General features: G+C 42.3%; 1 long non-coding RNA gene across 1 annotated transcript; it reads right to left on the bottom strand.

The window, feature by feature from the left end:
• Positions 1–3,632: 3,632 nt before the first annotated feature.
• On the bottom strand, positions 3,633–23,848 carry LOC135274588 (uncharacterized). The gene is made up of 4 exons (XR_010342377.1): positions 23,774–23,848; positions 7,553–7,684; positions 6,778–6,951; positions 3,633–3,768 (listed from the first exon to the last, which is right to left on the bottom strand). It is a non-coding gene; the product is annotated as an uncharacterized LOC135274588 (long non-coding RNA).
• Positions 23,849–26,125: the final 2,277 nt, after the last annotated feature.

Raw genomic sequence — 26,125 nt, forward strand, 5'->3', positions numbered from 1 at the left:
TGTACTCTGTGCTCGTTGCTTTCAGTGTGCTGCTTCTCCATCTCAGTAACCTCGATTGGGTGCATTGGCCCACACCTGTAATCCCAGCACTTTGGGAGGCGGAGGCGGAGGCGGAGGCGGAGGCGGAGGTGGGTCGATCACCTGAGGTCAGGAGTTCAAGACCAGCCTGGTCAACATGGCAAAACCTTGTCTCTACTAAAAATACAAAAATTATCCTGGCGTGGTGGCATGTACCTGTAGTCCCAGCTACTTGGGAAGCTGATGCAGGAAAATCACTTGAACCTGAGAGGTGGAATTTGCAGTGAGCTGAGATCGTGCCACTGTACTCTAGCCTGGGTGACGGAGTGAGATTCCATCTCAAAAAAAAAAAAGAAAGAAAGAAAAGAAAAGAAAAGAAACCTCTAACATAAACATATCACGGTAGATTTCGCATTTTAGACCTTAAGCATTTTTCTGCATCATTTTCAGCATACTGAACATCTGTATTCACTAACTCAAAACATATTTTTATTGAGTGTCTCTGTTATGTGCAGAATCTCAATGTGCAAAAAAGAAAAGGCACACTGAAAAATGAAGCATTTTGCAAAAAGATGATTTATTTTGGATAAAGATAAAGATTAAAAGATACTTTTGGATTCTGCAAGTTTTTTTTTTTTTTTTTTTTTTGAGACAAGGTCTCACTGTTCCCCAGGCTGGAGTGCAGTGGTGCAATCAGAGCTCACTGCAGCCTTGAACTCCTGGGCTCAAACAATCTTCCTGCCTCAGCCTCCTAAGTAGCTGAGACTATTCTCGATGTCCCTCCCAATTTGGGCAGAAAGGAAATTGATGATGAAAATCTTTTGTACGGTATGTTGACAATGTGTGTATGTGTGTGGAGGGAGGAGGTGGGAGGATGCTCCCGGTGGGATTTTAATTCCAGACAGTAGATATATTATTAGATAACTGAAAACAATGCCCATATCCCTTATTCCAACTTTGGTCTTTATTTTTAATCTTCAAAATTTTCCCCACAAATTATTAATATAGTCAGTAAAGAAAGGATGGAAGAATGGGCTATACCTGTCTGGTACTGGTCAACTTGATTCAGAAAGTCTGTCCATGTTTGCCTGAAATTGATGGCATTACAGAGCCACGCTCGGTTCCTGTGCTTTACCACTTCCCTTCATGACAGTAAAACCTCAGAGCCTCTCCCAGGGATGCACCTTGCCTCACCGTTACTCATGTGCAATTTTCTGTTGACATCCTTGGGAATTGCCTGCCATATGGCTGAAAGCACAGTTTCACCCTTTGCTGGTTAGCTACTCCTCACAGTAATGATTCTATTTTCCTGAGTGAATTTAATTGCAAAACAGTAAGTAATTGCCCAAGTTGGTGATATAGAAAGGTTTTGGTGGCTCACCGGGGAATTCCCTCTCCATTAAGAGTTCGTGTGTACAGGACAGGAAGGTGATGCTTCCTGCGTTCTATGCAATGGCTGAAACCTTATTAGAAGTCCTTTTTGCAGGTCTCTAGCTCTAGACCCCTCATCGAGAGTGTGTGAGGAACCAGGTGATATGGCCTGGAGATGGATCTGGTGCTATTGATGGTGCTTCATTTGCAGAAGAAGGAGCTGAGTGGAGATTTTTAAAGATTCACAGAGGGCCCAAGTATACCATGGGGACCAGGTTATATAAATTCAGGTCCTCAAGAGACCTTCATCTACCTAGTGGTAATAGTGGCTATAGCCCGGAACTATCTCTGGTTAACTGGACTGCTTTTTGAATAATCTAGCTTTTGGTATTTATGATCTGTATCTATTAGAGCATTATAAATATTATACAGTTAACTCACATATTTATGATATATTTATCTTATTATGATCACATTTTGTTGAGACGGAGTCTTGCTCTGTTGCCCAGGCTGATGTGTGGTGGCAGTCATAGCACACGGCAGCCTTGAACTCCTGGGCTGAAGCGACCCTCCAGTATCTCAGCTTTCTGAGTAGCTGGGACAACATGCATGTGCCACCCACCTAGCTAATATGCTATTTTTTTTTTTTGTAGAGAAAGGATCTTGCTGTGCTGCCCAGGCTGGTCTCGAACTCTCAACCTCAAGCAATCCTCCTGCCCAAAGCACTGGGATTACAGGCATGAACCACTGCACCTGACTGGTACTACAAGTTTTTAACAACATGCTATAGGGAATCCAGCCCTGGCTAGCACATGCAACAGAACTATTTGGTACTATCTGGTAACCCCATGCCAGTTCAATGCCCTTGTGCCTGAGGGTCAGTCTGTAAGAGGCTGATGACAAGCCAGCTCTGAGATTTTCTTTTACCTCCTTTTGCTTCTTTTACCTCCAGCTGTAATCACAGTTATGATCCAGTTCTAGAAAATTGCCCTCCCACTCAAGGTGGATTTTGTGAAAACAGCCACAGTGACCAGGCTGGCTCTCCAGGGTTTCTTTTGCATCCTGGTCATGGCGTACCAAACCTCCATGGCAGGCTTATTCTGTATTTCTTATGCCTCCAGCTTTGCTGGGTCTTCTTGTCAATAATGAGTGATACAGACTCAGCTTCTTTCAGTCATTCAAAACCATGGAAAAATACCGGGGACTGCATGAGAAAGTATTTATTGTGCAGCGCTGTCCTGGGAAGCCCTGGCTATGGGCAAGGGAATAGATAAGAAATGTGGTCATAACCAAGAAGCTTTAGTTTTGGACTAAGGGAGGTGGGAACACTCCACCACCCAAGAGAAAACAAATGTATCATGGGTGGGGTGCAGTGGTTCGGGGAGAGCTGAGAAAGTGGAGATAAGGGCGGACTCCAAGGGTTTCTGTATGTGTGTCTGCGCCTGCGTTGGTGTCCAGGTGGGGGACTGGGAGGGCGCAGTGCACAAGGGTCGGGGGAGAAGTGGTAAGAGCCCTGTGTGAAAATCTGTGCTGTGAGGTTAGGACACCCTGAGGAGGCCTTAGCCTGCTTTCTGCTTTCTCTTCCCGTAATGCTTAGCTTGGCCGGCTTGGCTTTGCACCCATCAGCACCGATGTGGGAGCCCTGGTAAGGTAATTAACACTCAGACGTCTGACGCTAAAATATGTAGAATCCTGCAGCCTGCTGGAGTGGACTGCTTTCAGGGGTTGCTGCTTCTCCTGGAAACGACCAGCTGTTCTCTCTGCTCACAGAAAACAGAACAAGATGAAGGCTTAGAGAAGAGAAAGAGGGATTTACTTGGATTTGAGGAAGGATTTCCTGGCTGTGAAAACACAATGGGAAATATGATCTTTGGGATGGGATTGCCTACAAGAGATCTGAAATCTCTTTCCTTCCGGTAATTCTAAATGAGGAGAGCAGCCCCGAGAGTGATTTGCCTTAAATGTGCTGTTTTCTGGATAAAGGGACACAGTCCGCTGATTCACCCCATGAATATGACCATTCCAACTCCCCCAGTAAAAAGAAGAGTGTCAGGAAAATCGAGTTTCATTTCCCACCTTGTTTGCATGTGTGTCGTACATAAAACCAGCCATATCAATGTTTTGCTTCAACATTGGAAATAATGAGTTAGCACTCCAGCGAGTATTAATAGACATTGGTCATTGCTAGACAGGGGAAAATGTCATGCTGACTTCTACAATAGAGATTTGAAAAAAAAACAGTATTTGCCAACTTGGCCAAATTCTTGTGACTATATGACCCCCAAATGATCCAATTGAGGCATGTTTTGTAGAAGATTACAAGCCAGGAGACCATTGTTCAAGTCCTGTCTTAACTTTTTGGAGTCTTGATTTTATCATCTGAAAGGAATAATTGTTTTCTTTTTCTTTTTTTCCACTTCAAAGAGTTTTGTAAAGACCTAATATGATAATGTATGTGGAGATTTCTGAAAATGATAAAGGATGGGGTGAAGTGGGTATTAAGATGAACACCTTTTTCATTCTTCCTTTTAGTCAAACAATGGAGCACACTCATCGTCTTGAGTGGTATTTGTGGAATTATACGTGCGGTAAAACATTCAAATGAGTTAGGGAGTGTATAAACGCCTGTTGAATCTGAATTCAATGCATTTCAACATGGAATTCAATAAATTATTCCATTATTTATGGTAAAATATTCTGTGAACTGTGAAGCACTTCAAATTTAAAACATTAGTAGAATCATAATAGTAGCAGGATTTATTGTATTGAAAGGCAGTCTAGTGTGGGTGTAAAATCAGAGAACTTGGATCCAGACTTGCTTGGTTCTGTTCTGCTTTGATATGTCCTGGCTCTATGATTTGGGATGTATAACCACCTTATGTCATTTTTTCCTCATTTCTAAAATAAAGATAATCCTCATGCCAACCTGAGAGGGTTGTTGTGAGAATTTAGTGTCTTTTAAGCATTCTGAGAATTTAGTGTGTTTTACTATTTAAAATGCAGTCCCAGTCTGTGCTCAATACATAGTAATGATTGTGACAAGAAGTACTACAAAGAAATGATAATAAAATCTTTGGGTTCCTTGCTTCAGAACACCGAGTGACCATATTATGAACTGCTAGGTTAACATCTATCCTTTTCTTTAATGGAGCTCTTGTACGATCATGTTATGAATTGTGGAAATTGGCTCAGTGCATTAATCCAAAGATATGCTATACATGTTGTTTATTTCTTAAATATTTTAAAATTGAAATAAAAATCACATACTATAAAATTCATCACCACAAGCACAGTTTACATTTGCATGCCTGTGTCTTTGTGATAGAACAATTTCTCTTCCTCTGGGTAGATGCCCAGTAATAGGATTGCTGGCTCAAATGGTAGTTCTACTTTAAGTTCTTTGAGAAATTATCACACTGCTTTCCAGAGTGGATGAACTAATTTACATTCCTTCCAGCAGTGTATAAGCATTCCCTTTTCTCTGCTACATCACCAGCATCTGTTATTTTTTGACTTTTTAATAATAGTCATTCTGAGTGGTGTGAGATGGTTTCACTGTGGTTTTGATATGCCATTTCCTAATGATTAGTGATATTGAGCATTTTGTCATATGCTTGTTGGCTGCATGTATATCTTCTTTTGATAAGTGTCTGTTCATGTCCTTTGCACATTTTTTAATGTGGTTGTTTGTTTTTTGCTTGTTGATTTGTCTAAATTTCTTATAGATTCTGGATATTAGACCTTTGTTGGATGCATAGTTTGCAAATATTTTCTCCCATTCTTTGCATATGGACACAAAGAAGGGAACAATAAACACTGGGGCCTATTTGAGGGTAGAGGGTGGTGGGAGGATGAAGATTGGAAAATTACCTATTAGGTAATATGTTGATTACCTGGTGATATGGTTTGGCTCTGTGTCCTCACCCAAATCTCATCTTGAATTATACTCCCGTAATTCCCACGTGTGCCTGTTTGCTGTCAAGTTTACTTCCCACTCTTCTCCAGCTCTGCTCTGGGTAACAAGGGACTGGCCCTTGAAAACTACATTTCCCAGGCTCCCTTGCAAGCTAGCTTCCTGCTAGATTTGGTGAATGGGAGGCAGTGAGCAGTGCATTATTGGAGGCTGGTTCCTATCAGTGGGCTTGCCTGGTTCCTTTGTCTCTGTTTTCTGCTTGGGTTTGGCCAATGGGAAGAGCAGGTGGGAGATGGGAGGGCAGGAGGAGAGGTTGAGCCATTTCTTCCCTGTTCTTCTTGCCAGTGCTCTGAGCTCTTACCAGGCCACCTCTCTTCCATAGCTCTCTGGTCACACCATTTCCTTCTCTTGCCCCTTCAGCCTTAGGGGTAGTAACAGTTCCTTCCTCTAGCTAGTCTCTGGGTGCTGCACTATCTTGTTCGTTTGTTTTTATCCCACCCACAAGTCCCTAAATATTGCCTTCATTGAAGTCTCTTCATTTGAACCATTGGAAGTGGGCAGGGGGAGTGAATTGTCTTTCCTACCAGGACCCTGGTAGGAGTGATAGCTAATAGCCAATCTTCATGTATCGCTTTCATGATTTTTGTCATATCTGCATGACACTTGGGGTGTTGCTTATTTACTTTTTCTAAAGTCACTTCACTTTTGTTTTTTACAAATGACTATAGCATTATCCTAAACTGTAATATACAAGAAATCCTGGGTTTGGCATGAAAATAATACTTTATCCTAATACTCATTAAAACACATACAGGTCAGGCGTGGTGGTTCACGCCTGTAATCCCAGAACTTTAGGAGGCCAAGGTGGGCAGATCATCTGAGGTTAGGCGTTCGAGACCAGCCTGGTCAACATGGTGAGACACTGTCTCTACTAAAAATACAAAAATTAGCTCAACATGGTAGTGTGTGCCTGTAATCCCAGCTGATTGGGAGGCTGATTCAGGAGAATTGCTTGAACCTGGGAAGCAGAGGTGGCAGTGAGCTGAAATGGTGCCACTGCACTCCAGCCTGGGAAACAGAGTGAGACCCTGTCTCAAAAACAAAACAAAACAAAACAAAACAAAAACACGTATGGGCTGGGCACAGTGGCTCACGCCTATAATCCCAGTACTTTGGGAGGTCAAGGCAGGAGAATCGCTTGAGATCAGGAGTTTGAGACCAGTCTGGCCAACATGGTGAAACCTGGTATCTACTAAAACTACAAAAAAATTAGCCAGGTGTGGTGGTACACACCTGTAAGTCCAGCTACTCGGGAGACTGAGGCAGTAATGGCTTGAACCCGGGAGGCAGAGGTTGCAGTAAGCCATGATTGTGCCACTACACTGCAGCCTGGTTGAGAGAATGAGACTCTGTCTCAAAAACAAAACGAAACAAACAAACAAACCCATATACGTAACTCTAAAAAGAAGCAATACCTGGTTCCCTTATCAGTCATGTTTCACTGACTTGATGATCGCTTAGATCCCTTTCATCTCAGACAAGCTGTGATTCTGGATAAACTTCATCCAGACTGAGACTTTGCTGCTTGTTTTAAGTCAAAAGCATCTCAGTGGTTTATAGATTCAAATTGTTTTCTTTCAGCTGTATCACTGCAGTAAACAGAAATGAGGAAAATAGTTCTCCTCTTTATTCTTGCACTGATGAAAAGCTTCTAAGTGCTACCAAATGTGGAAAAATCATTTGGGCTTTCATGGTATTGTTGGACAAAGAATGAAGTTAAATCTGGTTTTTTGCAAGATGAAATTTTCTTTCCTCAGGTGGCCCTGGCTATGAGGGGTTTTGGAGGGAGGAAGCAACATAGAAACTTAACTGATTGTATTCACTGCAGGAGAGGGACCCAGATTCCATAAACACTGCTGGCAGAGAGGTGTAGTGTGGCACTCAGAGGTGTACAGATCCTGGCAGACAATGTCTTGAGGACAAAGAGCTTTTTAAAAAACTGGGCCATGAGGAGACACCATTAAAGGTCAGTCATAGCTGGGATGTTACTTTCCTAGATCTTCCTTTTGACTTTGGCTTCTGGGCTCCAAGAATCCTGAATCTACCTCTTCCTACTTTCATGATCTCCATTCAGCACTCATTTAACACATGGGTTCCTGCATACTTTAGTATATACCATTAAATCTAGGATGCATTATTAAGACTAAATTTTGCATGCATGAATCGCCTGGAGGACTTGTTAAAACAAACCTTGCTGACTGGGTGAGATGGTTCACACCTGCAATCCCAGAGCCTTGAGAGGCTGAGATGGGAGGATCATTTGAGGCCAGGAGTTAGAGACCTACCTGGGCAACATAGTGAGACTCCTGTTTCTACAAAAAACTAAAAAGAACAAAAAATTAGGCAGTCACAATAGCATGCATTTGTAGTCTTGGCTACTTGGGAGGCCAAGAAGGGAGGATTGTTTGAGTCCAGGAGTTTGAAACCAGCCTGGGCAATCTAGTGAGACCCCAGTTCTACAAAAAATAAAATAAAATGGCTAGGTGTGGTGGTACAAATCTGTAGAAAGTATCACTTGAGCCTGGGAGTTTGAGGTTGCAGTGAGGTATGATTGCACCATTGCACTTCAGCCTCTGCAACAGAGCAAGACCCTGTTTCTAAAAAATAAAACAAACAAAATGCAAGGTCAAGTGTGGTGGCTCACTCCCGTAACCCCAGCACTTTGGGAGGCCAAAGCAGGTGGATCACCTGAGGTCAGGAGTCCGAGACCAGCCTGGCCAACATGGTGAAACCCTGTCTGTATTAAAAATACAAAAATTAGCCAGGTGTGGTGGTGGCTGCCTGTAATCCCAGCACTTTGGGAGGCCAAGGCAGCTGAATCACTTGAGGTCAGGAGTTCGAGATTAACATAGCAAAACCCCGTTTATACTAAAAATACAAAAATTAGCTGGGTGTAGTGGTGTGCACCTGTAATCCCAGCTGCTTGGGAGGCTGAGACAGGAGAATCGCTTGAACGTGGGAGGTAAAGGTTGCAGTGAGCAGAGATCGTGCCACTGCACTCCAACCTGGGCAACAAAGCAAGGACTCCATCTCCAAAAAATAAATAAATAAATAAAAATCCAAGTATGTCTTCTTGTACCCAGAATGTCTGAGTCAGAAGGTCTGGAGTGAACCTGAGAATTTGCATTTCTAATTAGTTCCCAGGTGATAGTGATGCTTCTGGTTGGGAGACAACAGTCAAAAAAAAAAAATATATATATATATATATATATATTTTTTTTTTTTTAGAGATAAGGTCTGGCTGCATTGTCCAGGCTGATCTCGAACTCCTGGGCTCAAGCAATCCTCCTGCCTCAGCCTCCCAAAGACCTGAAATTATAGGCTTGAACCACAATGCCTAGCCAGAGACCAGGCTTTGAGAACCCCTGAAGTAACACGTTGAATGTCTGTTCTCTGCCATACCCTGGGAATAGAAAGATGAATAAGGCAGGATATTTCCTTCAAATTGCTTACTTGGCAAGTAATTCAAACTCTTTGAGGGTCAGCTGTCTCATCCATAATATGAGAATAATTACACTTCCTTCATGGGGCTATTGTGAAAATTAAGTGATACTGAGTCACAGACCTTTGCTATTTTAGAAGAACATGTCTTGAGACCTTTGCAAGTTCACAATTCTGTGAATACTATTAAAACATGTAATTTTCTCCATAAAATTTAGTTAAGCATAAGTGAAAATTTTAAGTGACCCTTTTAGGCCCCTAATGATTCCCTAAATATAGGATTAAAGCAATTTATAAAGCAATTAAAATACATTCTTGCTGAAACACTCATTGAACAGTTTCAGAAATTACTTTCCCTTGATTCCTTATAGAGTATTTGGTGGCTTCAAGCAATTACCAAATTTGATACTTTACCCTTGGATTTATCTAATACTTCACTTTCTTTTTATTCCTATTATTCGTATTTGCAATTATAAATGGGGTCTTTTTTCCCTGAAAAGATATGAGGGTCCAATGTGGTGGCTCATGCCTGTAATCTCAGCACTTTTGGAGGATGAAGTGGAAGAATTGCTTGAGCTCAGTAGTTTGAGACCAGCCTGGGCAACATAGGAAAACCTCATCTGTACAAAAGTTTACAAAACTAACTGGGCGTGGTGGTGTGTGCCTGTAGTCCCAGCTACTCCCTGGGAGGCTGAGGTGGCAGGATCGCTTGAGCCCGGAAGGTCAAGGGTACAGGGAGCCATGGTTGCGGTCCTGCACTTCTGCCTGGGCAGTGGAGTGAGATCCAATCTCAAAAGAAAAAAATAGACGTGAAATATCTTACACATTGCAAGCGCCATGACCTATTTGGCTTGAACAGAGAAAGCAACAAGTGCACATCAAGATACAGATGCTAGTGAGCCAGACTTGTTCACTAGCTGTGGCATCTGTTAATTTGCCAGCCACCCCTACAGGGCTACTACACCGTATGACTCTCGAAGGTAGTATGCATGCTGCAGTGTTTGTCAATCATGTGCCTTGGAGTTGTGCAAACTGGTGGGGCTACCCCTCTATGTGCGTGTCTAACGGGTGACCTTGCTGTGTGCCTTCCGGATTGTGCACGAGATTCAGAAACCAAGGTTAACTCTGCAAATGCCAAGGTTAATGTTCTGAATAGTACCTGGAACATCCCTGATTCTCCAAACAGCCTTTATCGCAGCTTCCACTTTAACGTTGGTATTTTCAGTACTGAGACTATTCCATCTAGTCTTGGCTCTTTTTCTATTTTTTATAGAGACAAGGTCTTGCTCTGTTGCCCAGGCTAAAGTGCAGTGGCACGATCATAGCTCACTGCAGCCTACCACTACTGGTCTCAAGGGATCCTCCCACCTCAGTTTCCCAAGTAGCTAGGATTACGGGTGAGTGACACAATCCCTGGCTAATGTTTTTTTTTAATTATTTTTATTTTATTTTGTTGTATTGTATTGTATTTTAGGTTTTGGGGTACATGTGAAGAACATGCAAGATTGTTGCATAGGTACACACGTGGCAGTGTGATTTGCTGCCTTCCTCCCCATCACCCATATCTGGCATTTCTCCCCATGCTATCTCTCCCCAACTCCCCACCCCCTGCTGTCCCCTACCCTATTTCCCCGCAACAGATCGCAGTGTGTAGTGCTCCCCTCCCTGTGTCCATGTGTTCTCATTGTTCAATACCTGCCTGTGAGTGAGAACATGTGGTGTTTGATTTTCTGTTCTTGTGTCAGTTCGCTGAGAATGATGGTTTCCAGGTTCATCCATGTCCCTACAAAGGACACAAACTCATTGTTTTTGATGGCTGCATAATATTCCATGGTGTATATGTGCCATATTTTCCCTGTCCAGTCTATCATCGATGGGTATTTGGGTTGGTTCCAGGTCATTGCTATTGTAAACTGTGCTGCAATGAACATTCGTGTGCATGTGTCCTTATAGTAGAAAGATTTATAATCCTTTGGATATATACCCAGTAATGGGATTGCTGGGTCAAATGGAATTTCTATTTCTAGGTCCTTGAGGAATCGCCACACTGTCTTCCACAATGGTTGAAGTAATTTACACTCCCACCAACAGTGTAAAAGTGCTCCTATTTCTCCACATCCTCTCCAGCATCTATTGTCTCCAGATTTTTTAATGATCGCTGTTCTAACTGGTGTGAGATGGTATCTCAATGTAGTTTTGATTTGCATTTCTCTAATGACCAGTGATGATGAGCATTTTTTCATATGCTTGTTGGCCTCAAGTATGTCTTCTTTTGTAAAGTATCTGTTCATATCCTTCGCCCACTTTTGAATGGGCTTGTTTGTTTTTTTCTTGTAAATCTGCTTTAGTTCGTGGTAAATTCTGGATATCAGCCCTTTGTCAGATGGGAAGACTACAAAAATTTTTTTCCCATTCTGTTGGTTGCTGATTCACTCTAATGACTGTTCCTTTTGCTGTGCAGAAGCTGTGGAGTTTGATCAGGTCCCATTTGTCTATTTTGGCTTTTGTTGTCAATGCTTTTGGTGTTTTGGTCATGAAGTCCCTGCCTACGCCTATGTCCTGAATGGTTTTGCCTAGATTTTCTTGACTGTTTTTCTCTTTTTTATAGAGACAAGGTCTTGCTCTGTTGCCCAGGCTGAAGTGCAGTGGCACGATCATAGCTCACTACAGCCTACCACTACTGGTCTCAAGGGATCCTCCCACCTCAGTTTCCCAAGTAGCTGGGATTACGGGTGAGTGACACGATGCCTGGCTAATGTTTTTTTGTTTGTTTGTTTGTTTGGTTTTTTATAGAGACCAGGTCTCGTTATGTTGCCCAGCCTGTTCTCAAACTCCTGGCCTCAAGTGAACCTCCAGCCTTAGCCTCTCAAAGCATGAAGATTGCAGGTGTAAGCCACTATATCCAGCCTGTACTTTTTTTTTTTTTTTTTTTTTTGAGATGGAGTCTTGCTCTGTCACCCAGGCTGGAGTGCAGTGGTGTGATGTCAGCTCACTGCAGCCTCCGCCTCCCAGGTTCAAGCAATTCTCCTGAGCCTCCTGAGTAGCTGGGGCTACAGGTGTGCACCACCACACTCAGCTATTTTTGTATTTTTAGTAGAGACGAGGTTTCACCATGTTGGTCAGGCTGGTCTCGATCTCTTGACCTCATGATCTGCCTACTTTGGCCTCTCAAAGTGCCAGAATTACAGGTGTGAGCCACTGCGCCAGGCCCAGCCTGGTTCTTAACATGCTACCCTCCTCGAGTTTCTTCTGTTGCCTTGGGTTAGCCCAGGTTTGATTGGCGTTTTGGCCACCACTGCCTAATAGCACTCCTTTAGACATTTGGCTGCCACAGGAGGAGGAGAAGCAGGTTGGAGTTTCAGTGCCACCTCTGCCACTTTTATTGCATGATCCAGACAAGGAGTGTAACCCCCCTGCACCCCACGTTTTTCCTCCAAAAAATGGCACTCCTGTGAATGGTTTGCCATTAGAAAATAAATGAAATGAGGCTGGACGCGGTGGTTCATGCCTGTGATCCCAGCACTTTGGGAGGCCAAGGTGGGCAGGATTATTTGAGGTCAGGAGTTCCAGACCAGCCTGGCCAACATAGCAAAACCCCATCTCTACTAAAAACACAAAAATTAGTCAGGCATGGTGGCGTGAACCTGTAATCCTAGCTACTCCGAAGGTTGAGGCAGGAGAATTGCTTGAACCTAGGAGGTGGAGGTTGCAGTGAGCCGAGATCATGTCGCTGCACTCCAGCCTGGGCGACAGAGTGAGTGAGACTTCATCTCACAAAAAAAAAAAAAAAAAAAAAAAAAAGTGGTAGTCACAGAGTCATAAGTTTATTTGTAAATTTGTTTACATTCCCTGTAAATAGATGAGCCCACTAGTTTATTTTTAGAGTATGGGATAAAAAATATTTTGTTAGACTTTGCTTTTCTCAGCAAAGCTGTGTTTTAACGCAGTGGCATTAGTACCAAGCAAAACACAAGTTGTTTTGTGTCTATGAAATAAACTTAGAGATTTCAAGATTCCCTATCTACTGCATCATGCATCATGAAAATCAGGTTTAATAAAAAGGTGATTTGCTGTTTGTTAAACAATTGTCTGCTTTTTGTATTTTTTTTTCTTTCTTAGAGATGGTGTCTCACTATGTTGCCCAGGCTGGTCTGCCTCCTGAGGCAGCCAAAAGTCTAAAGGAGTGCTATTAGGCAGTGGTGGCCAAAATGCCAGTCCAACCTGGGCTCCTGGCTGGGTCTTGAACTCCTGGCCTCCAGGGATCCTCCTGCCTCAGCCTCTCATCTTGCTGGGATTACAGCATGAGCCACTGCACCCAGCTTGTCTGCTTTTTGGATTAAGGAAAATCCCTGCTCTGCTCTGGACTGCATTTCAGTTTGTGAAGCGGGGTTTGATGAGCAGCCAGGGCCGTTTGTGTCTGGGTCTCCCCGGCATCTTACTGATAATCATGTAAAAGCTCTAAACAGGCTGTGCAGAGCCCGATGCCTGAAAATGGTGTTTTTTAGACCCCTTTAAATAATTGACTGAGGCAGCCGGCGGTCGCTGCTCTTAGGTCTATGTCTTTGGGGCTGTTTTCCTCATGTGAATCACAGCGGTTCATTTCTAATTTGCAGGCTACCCATTTCCAGCAAGAATCCCAGCCACATTTGAATATTCAGAAAGAACAGTGCTGTAATACGACTGTTTAAAAATTAACACACCTTTCTTGACGGTCTGAGTAGAAGCAGAGTGCTCAGTTCAAGGAAACTCCTGGACTCAATCACCTTAGATGGTTAGTACTGGGAGGCCTTATAGTTCATCTCGAGTGCCCTCGTTCTAATTCTGTTACTTAGGGCCATCTCTGTAAGTCATATTCTACATCTATGCAACAACTGTTCAGATATTTGAAGACTACCATCTTACCTTCCCCATGACTTTTCTTTTCTTAACTAAGAACGCCAGTTTCTTTCTTTTCATTTTTACTTTTTTGTAGAAACAGTCCAGGCTGGTCTCCAGCTCCTGACTTCAAATGATCCTTCTGCCTCAGTTTCCCAAAACTCCGAGATTATAGGCGTGAGCCACTCCCCCCAGCCATGAGAACACCAGTTTCTAAAAACAATTTCTCACACGATATTGTCTTGGTTTCCAGAACTTTCCTCCTCACTTTTCCCCAAGTTTTCCTGCATTCTTCTTAAAGTAGGGTGTTGGCCAGGCACAGTGGCTCACACCTGTAATCCCAACACTTTGGGAGGCCAAGGCAGGTGGATCACTTGAGCCCAGGCGTTCTAGACCAGCCTGGGCAATGTGAAGAAACCTCATTTTTATAAAAAAAACAGCAACAACAAAAATTAGGGCATGGTGACATATCCCTGCAGTCCCAGCTACATGGGGACTGAGGCAGGAGGGTCCCTTGAGCCTGGGAGGTCAAGGCTGCAGTGAGCCTTGATTGCACCACTGCAATCCAGCCTGGGCCACAGAGTGAGACCCAGTCTCAATAATACATACATATGTACATATGTACGTATGTAAAGTGGGATGTCTAGCAATAATCTCAATATTCCAGGTGTTGCCTTACTAGAGGAAAAAGCTTTTGGAAGTCTGAGCTCCCCAACCTTTTTTTTTTTTTTTTTTTGAGATAGAGTCTTGCTTTGTCATCAGGCTAGAGTGCAGTGGTGAGATCTCGGCTCACTATAACGTCTGCCTCCTGGGTTCAAGCACTTCTCCTGCCTCAGCCTCCCAAGTAGCTGAGATTACAGGCACGCACCACCACGCCCAGCTAATTTATTGTATTTTTAGTAGAGACAGGATTTCACCATGTTGGCCAGGATGGTCTCAATCTCCTGACCTTGTGATCTGCCTGCCTCGGCCTCCCAAAGTTCTGGGGTTACAGGTATGAGTCACCGTACCCGGCTGACCTCCCCAGTCTTAAACAAAAATAAAATAATATCTTAAACAAAAATAAAGTAAATAAAAACAAAAATAAAATGAATTTTTAAAACCCAAAATAATATATTTATTTAGTTCTTCTCTGGCCAAATCATATCTGAAAGTCTATTCACACTTGCTGTAAGAAAATGGTAGCTAAGACCACATAAAATATAAAAGTTTCAGAGTGGTCAGCATCCTGGAGAACATTGTTTAGTAATACTGATGCTCATAACAGCGACTGTTTATCTAGTACATGTATTTTATGTGGATTATCTTGTTTAATTTTCATAATTCCACGACATAGGTATCTGATAGGGTTTGGCTCTGTGTACCCATCCAAATCTCAAAATTTATTTCCATAGGTTATTGGAGCTTGGGTGGGAGGTGATTGGATTATGGGGTCATTTCTAAGGGTTTAGCACATCCCCCTAGTGCTGTCTTGTGATAGAGTTCTTGCAAAATCTGTTTTGTTTTTTTTTTGACGGAATCTTGCTCTGTCACCCAGGCTGGAGTGCAATAGCGCGATCTCAGCTCACTGCAGCCTCTGCCTCCTGGGTTCAAGTGATTCTCCTGCCTCAGCCTCTCCCCTTACCCCCCAGTAGGTGGAACTCTAGACATGGACCATGCCAGGCTAATTTTTGTATTTTTAGTAAAGATGGGGTTTTGCCATGTTGGTCAGGCTGGTCTTGAACTGGCCTCAAGTGATCCACCTGCCTTGGCTTCCCAAAGTGCTGGGATTACAGGCATGAGCCACCATGCCCGGCCAAAATCTGGTTGTTTAAAAGTGTGTAACACCTCCCTCTTCTCTCTCTCTCTCTCTCTCTACAAATTACAATGGCTTACTTCTTCACTGTTCCACAATGATTGTGAGTTTTCTGAGGCCTCCTAGCCATGCTTCCTGTACAGCCTGTGGAACTGTGAGCCAGTTAAACCTCTTTTCTTCATAAATTACACTGTCTCAGGTAGTTCCTTATAGCAGTGTGAAAACAGACTAACCGGTATCTATTACAAGAATGCCATCAATCCCATTTTGGAGATGAGAAAACTGGGGCTCAATGGGATTCAAGCACGGGCCCCAAATCTACCAGCTAGTAAGTACAGGATTAAAAGCCTGTATACTTTCTTTTTTTCAAAAAAATTTATTTCCATAGGTTATTGGGGAACATGTGGTATTTAGTTACATGAGTAAGCTGTTAGTGGTGATTTGTGAGATTTTGGTGCACCCATCACTGAGCAGTATACACTGTACCCAATTTGTAGTCTTTTTTCCCTCACCCCCTTTCCTTTCCCCCGAGTCCCTAGAGTCCACTGTGTCATTCTTATGCCTTTGCATCCTCATAGCTTAGCTCCCACTTATGAGTGAGAACATACAATGTTTGGTTTCCCATTCCTGAGTTACTTCACTTGGAATAATAGTCTCCAGTCCCATCCAGGTTGCTGTGAATGCCATTAATTCATTCCTTTTTATGGCTGAGTAGTATTCCATCATTTATACATATATATATATGTACATTTATGCATAGATATATACCACGGTTTCTTTTTCCACTTGTTGATTGATGGACATTTGGGCTGGTTCCACACTTTTGCAACTGTGAATTGTGTTGCTATAAACATGCATGTGCAGGTATCTTTTTTTGTATAATGACTCATTTTCCTCTGGGTAGATACCCAGTAGTGAGATTGCTGGATCAAATAGTAGTTGTACTTTTAGTTAAAAGCTGTATACTTTCCATTGCCCTCCATTAGTTCTTTTTTTTTTTTTTGGTTTGTTTTTTTTCATTGTCTGGATGGTCAGGTGAAAAGAGGTGTTTAGCCTCTCACCGAGATGCTTGCTGTCTTCATAAAATTGAAGGGTTGTTATTTATAACAGAGAGACGACTTTGAACCTCAGCAGGGGAGAACTGCTATGGAGAATGCAGATGGGATCCCTGAAACAGACACACTCTAAGACTCTGTGATAAATACAATTCTCTCAGATCCTAAGCGTGGTAGTTTTTCCAGATTGAAGCAAAGCCTCTGAGCCTGTCGCTCTGTGACATTATAGCAGCTAGGGGGTCCAACAGGTTTTGTAAAAAATAAACAAAATGTAAGATGAAAGTGGTTATGTAGAGTATCATGCAGACAAAACGAAGGATTGAATTATCTTGGTCCCTACTGGATTCTGTGCTGTTATGAACATAGAAGGGCTTTCTTCACCTGGCTATGCAGGAGAGGCACCTGAAGGACTCATTTAAATAGAGATTCCCCGGGTTCCGAGTTCTGACACTTATCCTACAGATCTAGGGTGGACCTTTGGGGTTTCCATTTTATGAAGCTTTCCAGGCACTTTTGTCCTGCCAGTGGGATTGGGAGCAGACTGCGTTGTGACCCCCAGCCTTGGGCTATAGGATGACTTAAATCTGTTAAACAACCAGCCCCATAGGCTAAACTGTCTGGGCTGACTTTATTTGCTGAATTGAATAATTAGCTTGGCATTGCAGAGTTTAAAATGCACTTAGAACATGCATCAGATTGCAGGTCTTAAGAATAACAGTGATACAACCACACATGGGCCACCATGCCGATAGCTCGGAAGAGGTTCATGAAATTATCTTCAAGCTAAGCAGCAAATTCCATAATTATCAGTATTCTTTTCATGTACTCTAAGAGTCTGCATAATTTCCCTGTGGTAGAATGTAGAGAAATCAAAACAATAAACTAAGAGATCTACCAATTCATTGGAGCACAAAATTTAAATCTGTGTTTGCTAACAATATTTCAATTTCTGGGCAAATCTAACATGAAGAGACTGAATAATTATATTTCCATCTTTACTTTGGGAGGAGTCTGTTTATTTATTGCTTTGGGTTAGAATGCTAAAAACCTGGAACTCTGTACTGTGATATTTACCTTTGTCATAAATTTAAGGCTTAGCGTTGTATTGATTTTGTCTTACAGACATACTCATCAACTGATCGCTCTAGGTCTTATAGTAAAAGAAATTTAGCATTCAGTGTAGGCTTTTTGTATGGCATGTCTTTTTTTGTTGTTGTTCTTTTTGTGACAGAGTCTCACTATGTCACCAGGCGCCAGGCTGGAATGCAGTGGCACAATCTCGGCTCACTGCAACCTCCGCCCTCCGCCTCCTGGGTTCAAGCAATTCTCCTGTCTAGGCCTCCTGAGTAGCCGGGACTACAGGCGCACGCCACCACACCCAGCTAATTTTTGTATTTTTAGTAGAGACGGGGTTTCACCATGTTGGCCAGGATGGTCTCGATCTCTTGACCTCGTGATCCACCCACCTCGGCCTCCCAAAGTGCTGGGATTACAGGCTTGAGTCACTGCTCCTGGCCTGTATGGTACATCTTTGAATGAAGACAATAAACCTAAGAGCAGACTAATAATCTGTTGTGTATTGCCTTATTGTTTGCAAGGCATCTTCAAGTCCTTGATCTCATTTGATTCCTTTCCAAGCCCTTTGAAGTCAGGAGACCTGATTTGCTATGGGACTTTTTCAGATGGATAGTTATTATTTTATCTCTGTTTTTTTTTTCATAAATTTGTTTTTAACCATGTTGATAATGTGCACCCCTGAGAACCATGTCCTTTAATAAAAACACTTGCATTAACTGAAGCTTAACCTAAAGAGGCTGCATCTTTGCACCCTGCCTATAGAGAGTGGTTAATGCAAATGAAGTGAGTCCATAATGCCTAACACTTCACCTTTCAATTAATTAATTGATTTCATTTATTCACTCACTCCATTCTTCAGATACCCACTGAGCATCTATTACATAGCAGGTATTCTCTTCCATCTATAGCTAATATTTTTTTTCTTTTGAGACAGAGTCTTACTTTGTCACCCAGGCTGGAGTGCAGAGGCATGATCTTAGCTTACTGTAGCCTCTGCCTCCCAGGTTCAAGCGATTCTTCTGCCTCAACCTTCCAAGTAGCTGGGATTACATGTAGGTACCTCCATGCCCAGCTGATTTTTGTATGTTTTGTAGAGACAGGGTTTCACCATGTTGGTCAGCCCAATCTTGAACTCCTGACCTCAAGTGATCTGCCCACCTTGGCCTTTCAAAGTGCTGGGATTATAGATGTGAGACACCGCACCTAGCCTATAGCTAAAATCTTGAGACCAGATTGCCTGAATCATTAAGAACACAGGCTTTGGTTCAGACAGTTTTGGCTGTGAATTCCTTCTCTGCAACTGCTCAAGTAACCTTGTACATGTTACTCTTTTCTTTATTCATTCATTTTCCTTCCTCTGAAATGTGGGTAATAATAGTACTAACTGACATCTTTTTTTCCTCTTTCTTGATACAGAGTGTAACTCCAATCCCCAAGCTGAAAAGCTTGATTATGGCTCACTGCAGCCTCAACCTCCTGGGCTCAGGTGATTCTCCCACTTCAGCCTTCCAAGTAACTGGAACCTCCAGTGTGCACCACCACACCTGGTTAATTTTCTTGTTTTGGTTTTTGTCTGTAGAGACAGGATTTCCCCACTGTGCCCAGGGTGGTCTCTAACTCCTGACCTCAAGCCATTGGCTTGCCTCCCGCTCCCAAAGTGTTAGGATTACAGGTGTTAGAAGTAAAATTTTCAGTGCAACAAAAGAAGTAGCACTCGAATATAAATTTCCTCAGCAAGGCAGTTTATAGAAGGGTGCAGCTCACAGATGGAACAATGGTGAGCGCACACCTGGGCAAGGGAGGGGAAGCGGTACTTATTCCTGACGGAGGTCATCCCTACTGCTGTGTCGTTCCCCTATTGCCTAGGGGTAGACAGCACAGTCTAGTCTAATTCCAATTGACTATTTTAAAGGGAGCAGGGGTACAAGCTGGAGTGACAGGCTGGGTAGTTACAGAGAGGTCAGAGTAAGTAGCCAGGGGTTAAAGCAGGTGACCAGAGCAGGTGACCAGAACAGGTGATCCAGGATGAGTCAAGACAGAGCAGGGGACAGGGGGAACAGAGGTGAACTACTGATTAGAACTGGTGGAAAAGGTTGTTTACTGAAAGTACAAGGAAGTTAAACTTTAAAATGGAGACTATGAAAGAAAAAGAGAGCTGAATATACTGGCATACTGATTCTCTGAAGAGAAATTTGGGGTTCGCTATATCTAACACAGGCATGAGCCACTGTGCTTGACCCAGCTGATACATATATTTTTTGATGAGAGCTCAATATTTCATATAATACATATGGAGTGTTTGTCACAGTGCCTGGTACATAAAAGGGCCCTAATAAATGATAGAACAAAATTCTACTCTACCATGAAAGCTGCTGAAAATTGACCATAGCCATCAAGGATATGTTGGCTCTATTTAATTGACCACACCTTGAAAGCAACAAGACATTCAAGGGCTAACCCCATGTAACTGGCCATTGTGTCAGTTTGCATTATTTTGGTTATAGGTCAAAGAAAACAATTCCAGTTGGCTTACAGAGTAAAGAGAATTCACTGATTCTTGTAAATCATCAAGTGGTATGGCTGGCTTCAGGCAAGGCTTGATCTAGTAGCGGAAATAACTAGGACCTGGTGTTGGTCTCATATAATGACAAGTTCCTCTGAAAGCTCTATGTGGTGGTTCCATATCAACTCCCAAGTGTCTCCTCAAAGTGAAAAAAAAAATGTTGTGGCAACTGTGGGTGCCACATCCCCACAGGGCAGGGAGTAAGCCTAGGGGATTGAAACACTTGTCTGAGATGCAAAATTTAACAGGAGAGCTGCCAAGAAAACCTCAGATAAATAATATTTTGGCCAGGTGGGATGGCTCAGGCCCGTAATCCCAGCACTTTGGGAAGTTGAGGTGGGTGGACTGCTTGAGGTCAGGAGTTTGACATCAGCCTAACGACAGCAAGACCCCCATCTCTACAAAATATTTAATTTAAAAAATTAGCTGGGCATGGTGGCACATGTCTGTAGTCCCAGCTACTGGGGAGGCAGAGGTAGGGGAATTGCTTGAGCCCAGGAGCTGGAGGCTGCAGTGAGCTAGGATCATTCCACTCACTGCACTCCAGCCTGGATGACAGAGTGAGCTCTCATCCCTACCCCCACCCCACCCCCAAAATGAATAAACATAGATTTTAAAAATTAAAAAAGTAAATAAAAATCATAAGTAATATTTTGATTCTATATGTAAAAAACAAAACTGATGCAAAAAATCTGTGATCCTCAAATTGGAAAAGATTTATTGGGAAGCTTTAAGGGGAAGATTTAAAGGAAAGATCAGAGTCAGCTGAAGAGAGATGGCTTTTCCCAGTAGTTTCAGCAAACATCTGTTTGTTTTCCAGGCCTTGACTGAGTAAGGTCCCATCACAGAACCAATTGCTGTTGTCAGGGGTAGGGGATACAGTCTATTGGCATCAGCTAATAACTGTCCATCCACCCTGGCGCTGAAGGGTAGGGCCTTGGTGTTCTTATCTACATCATGAGAGTAAATTTTGAATTTTGCTTGTAGGGGAAGAATGCCTTTTTCAAATGAAATCTTTTTTTTTTTCTTTGAGGCAAAGTCTCACTCTGTCACCCAGGCTGAAGTGCAGTGGCACAATCTTGGCTCACTGCAACCTCTGCCTCCTGGGTTAAAGTGATTCTTCTTCCTCTCCAGCCTCCTGAGTAGCTGGGATTATAGGTGTGAGCCACCACACCAAACCCAAACAAAATCTTAAAAAGGCTCAAAGTACAATTTGGGAGGCCAAGATGGGCAGATCACAAGGTTAAGAGATCAAGACCATCTTGCCAACATGGTAAAACCCCATCTCTACTAAAAATACAAAAAGTAGCCCAGCATGGTGGCAGGCGCCTGTAATCCCAGCTACTTGGGACGCTGAGGCAGGACAATTGCTTGAACCCGCGAGGTGGAGGTTGCAGTGAGCTGAGATCGCGAACACTGCACTCCAGCCTGGGCAAGAGAATGAGACTCCATCTCAAAAAAAAAAAAGAAAGACTAAAAGTAGACTCCGGTGATGGAGACTTGGGGATAGGCATTGAGGTGGAGTTGGGGACCCCCATGTCTGCCAACTTGGCAGTTCAGTCACACTGGGGAGCTCCTGCATGCCTGTGGACACAGTTTGAAAACCACTAAATTAGAAAACCATGAAACTAGACAGAAGATTTTTTAGGTTCCACCATTTCACGGCTACAATTCTGAGCATTCTTTGAAGGAACCAAAGAAGCAGAGAAAGTGGCTGGGTGCATTGGCTCACGCCTATAATCCCAGCACTTTGGGAGGCCAAGGCGGGTGGATAGCTTGAGGTCAGGAGTTTGAGACCAGCCTGGCCAACATGGCGAAACCCCATCTCTACTAAAAATGCAAAAGTTAGTCCTGCATGGTGCCTGTAGTCCCAGCTGCTTGGGAGGCTGAGGCAGGGAATCACCTGAACCCAGGAAGTGGAGATTGCAGTGACCTGAGATCAGGCCCCTGCACTCTAGCCTGAGTGACAGAGTGAGACTCTGTCTCCAAAAAAAAAAATGTAGAGAAACCAAGAACACGACACAAGCTTTACATTAACTCAGCATGTTGGTGCATACTTGTATTCCCAGCACTTTGGAAGGCCAGGGCAGCAGAATTGCCTGAGCCCATGAGTTGAAGACTAAGCCTGGACAACTCAGCAAGATCCCCACTCTACAAAGATTTGAAAATTTGCCAGGCATGGTGGTGCACACCTACAGTCCCAACAATTTAGGAGGCTGAGGTAGGAGGACCACTTGGGCCCAGGAGTTCTAGGCTGCAGTGAGGTATGATTGCACTCCTGCACTCCAGCTTGGGCAACAGAGCAAGACTCCATTTCTAAAAATAAACAAAAAATAAAATGAAATGACATGGGCTTTGGTTCTGATACATTTGGCCGTGAACCCTTCTGTTGCGTTTCATGTGAACTTGTCCATGTGCCTTTTAGTTTTTATTTTTTTCAGTTTTGTTTTTTGGTGGCATAAAGTAAATGAAGACAGTAGGCAGCGAATTCAGAAGTCTTGCCTAATTTGAGCAAAACTCATGAGGAAATCCCAGGTTACTCAGCCGGAGATGGAGAAACAGCATGAACTTAATCTGTGGAAATTCTTACATCTTGGTAGTGATTTCTTGCTTTGTTCTCTGAAAGTCTTATTGTTTTTTTTTCTTTTTGAACATACTTTCATATATATTTTTTTTTGATGCGGAATCATGCTTTGTTGTCCGGGTTGGAGTGCAGTGGCACGATTGGAGCTCACTGCAGCCTTGACCCCCTGGGTTCAGATGATCCTCCTGTCTCAGCCTCCTGAGTAGCTGCTTATGTTCTTTTAGGACGATACTTTTGTCTTCTCTGTGAGTTCAGAATTCATGACAGAGAACCTCATGTAATGTTCTTATGATAAATGTTAAACGTGATTCATTTGGGGCAGGGGGAAAATGAATGTATTAAGCTGGTCTAAAAATGGGTCTGGTTTCAAGAGCTGTAAGCAGTTGGTAAATAATAAAAATGGAAACTCTTTCTTTTTAGTTCTTAAAAGAAATTCATAATGGGTTCTCCTCATAAACTGCAATTATTTTTAAATAGCACTAATGAATAATTTAAAGACCCACTGGGTTAGGCAATTAGTTTTAAGTGTAGATTAATTGCTTTCTTTATAATATTCCATATTCATTTTTTTTCATGATGTGGACAGATATTTCATCTTCTTTAAAAATATTTTATGATTTCTAAAATGTTCTGATAGGTGAGAAAGGAAGCTGCTGTAGTCATTACAAAGTGTGAAACACGTGACACTGAGCCTGAGTCTGCCTTTGTTTTTAGGGAATAAACAAAATCATGGAATTTCCTCCCATTTCCCCTCCCCTACGATTCAGTATGATGCAGTGGGTATTTAACTTTCTTTTTTTTTTTTTTTTTATATGGAGTCTTGCTCTGTCGACCAGGCTGGAGTGCAGTGGTGTGATCTCAGCTCTCTGCAACCTCTGCTGACCAGGTTCAAGCGATTCTCCTATCTCAGCCTCCCGAGTAGCTGGGACTACAGGTGCACACCACAACGCCTGGCTAATTTTTGTAATTTTAGTAGAGATTGGTTTCACCATGTTGACCAGGCTGGTTTCGAACTCTTAACCTCATGATCCACCTGCCTTGGCCTCCCAAAGTGCTGGGATTGTAGGCATGAGCCACTGCACCTGGCCTATTACACTTGTTTGATTGTGACCAACAGTGAGAAATTGTGACTCAGTAACATATGCACAAATACACACACAGACACACATTAACATAAAAGTTAAATGGAAGAAAAACGGCAGAATACAACCGTTGTTGGCTCCATTTGATGCCTGCTGATATTTTCCACTCTGTTCCACTGAAACTGATTTAGCTGGTAACTTTTGGAGAAAGGAAGTGGATTTCTGATCTAGTGGGGCCAAGTTCCAGTTGTTGGCCTGGGGGGTGGATATAAGGATGTTCCCCTTGTAAAAAGTCACCAAGTGGCTCAGGCCGGGCGCGGTGGCTCATGCCTGTAATCCCAGCACTTTGGGAGGCTGAGGCGGGTGGATCACAAGGTCAAGAGATTGAGACCATCCTGGCCAACATGGTGAAACCCCGTCTCTACTAGAAATACAAAAATTAGCTGTGTGTGGTGCGCGCCTGTGGTCCCAGCTACTCAGGAGGCTGAGGCAGGAGAATTGCTTGAACCTGGGAGGTGGAGGTTGCAGTTAACCAAGATCACACCACTGCACTACAGCCTTGGCAACAGAGTGAGACTCTGTGAAAGAAAGAAAGAGAGAGAGAGAGAGGGAGGGAGGGAAGAAAGAAAAAAAGAAAGAAGGAGAGAAAGAAAGAAGGAAAGAAAGAAAAAGAAAAAGAAAGAAGGAAAGAGGAAATAAAGGAAGAAAGGAAAGAAAGAAAGAGAGAGAGAAAAAAGAAAGAAAGAAATGCATTTTATGGACAGCTTAAGCCCACACAGGTCTTTTTTGGGCTTCCAGAGAGAATCCCAGTTAGTAATAAGTGCTCTAAGCTTGCCAGCTCTCTGTTTCTCCAGATTCTTTCTTTTTTTTTTTCATGTCTACAGACTTTGTATTTTTGTTTTGTTCTTGGTTTGTTATTCTAACTGGCGTTAGTAATAATTGGGGATTTGGTTTTATGATCTGACCGTTTGGTGATCTCCCGTAGGTGGGTAACAGGTCTGTTTTCTGCTGGATGAGACAGAGATTCTGGTTTGATAGTCTTTTTTTATTGTTTGTATGTTTGTCTGTTTGTGATCATGAATCAATTACATGCAAAAGCAAGAATTTCATGTTCCCTAGAAAGACAGCCCTTTGAGATCTAAACCAGTGATTTTTAAAATATGTTTCTGGGATTATTTTTAACTTGAGACTGAAGCTATGAGCTCTCTGTGTCTGGAGGGCTGCGTGTCTGTGATTCAGCAACCCCCTTGATATCTCATTGTACAAATATGATATGTTTTATTACCTCTAGGTTATATTATTAAATATCTCAAAGGAGCAATGATCTGATGAGTTTTCAAAAATTGATACTTATATAAATCTCTTATTTCTCAATTTTACAGAAAATAAGGAAACGACCACTTTAAAGTACAAAGTTTAAAAAAATCCTTCTTACTAAAAATGTTAGCTTAGAAACATTAATATAAGAATCCAAGTTCACATAGTTAAGGTAAATCTTTGGAAAAACTGGTTCAATAATTTTGGTTTCAAACCTAAGTAATAGTTATATGTCTTTCCATTTGAGTTTATTAAAGTGTGAAGATTTTAGTTTCTTTTCTCATAAATGTCCTATCTTTTTCATATTAGTTTCATATTGGTTCAAATAAACTAACGTTCCTACATAGCATTTGAGATTATAAAAAATGTAAATTTCAGGTGACATGAATAATTCTGAAAAATGTTTTCTAGCAATATGTATGCCTTGTAGTATGTTAGCTCTGTTAGTAGGTAATTTCCAACATCCTCAGGTAATTTGAAACCTTGAATTAATATTAAATTGAGTTAATTAATTGATAATTATTGATAACTTAGGTAATTTCTGAAAAAGAATGAATAATGAAACATTGATTACCAAACACTATACTTGACTTATTATTTTTATATGCTACAGAGTGGCTGTATGTTTGGGAACTTGTTACTATTAAGGACACTTGTTCATTTTACTACATAAGAAGGTGAAAAAAAGTGTGGTGTTACAGAAAATTCTGTTATGTGATGCTAGTGAGGCCGTGGAGAAATACGAATGCTTTTACGCTGTTGGTGGGAGTATAAATTAGTTCAACCATTGTGGAAGACAGTGTGGCGATTCCTCAAGGATCTAGAACCAGAAATACCATTTGACCCAGCAATCGCATTACTGGGTATATATCCAAAGAATTATGAATCATTCTACTATAAAGACACATGCACACGTATGTTTATGGCAGCACTATTTATAATAACAAAGGCTTGGAACCAACCCAAATGCCCAT

The sequence above is a fragment of the Aotus nancymaae genome, unplaced genomic scaffold (genome assembly GCF_030222135.1).
Source record: "Aotus nancymaae isolate 86718 unplaced genomic scaffold, 86718_ANA_hifiasm-v0.15.2.pri h1tg000012l, whole genome shotgun sequence".
Classification (NCBI taxonomy): Eukaryota; Metazoa; Chordata; class Mammalia; order Primates; family Aotidae; genus Aotus; species Aotus nancymaae.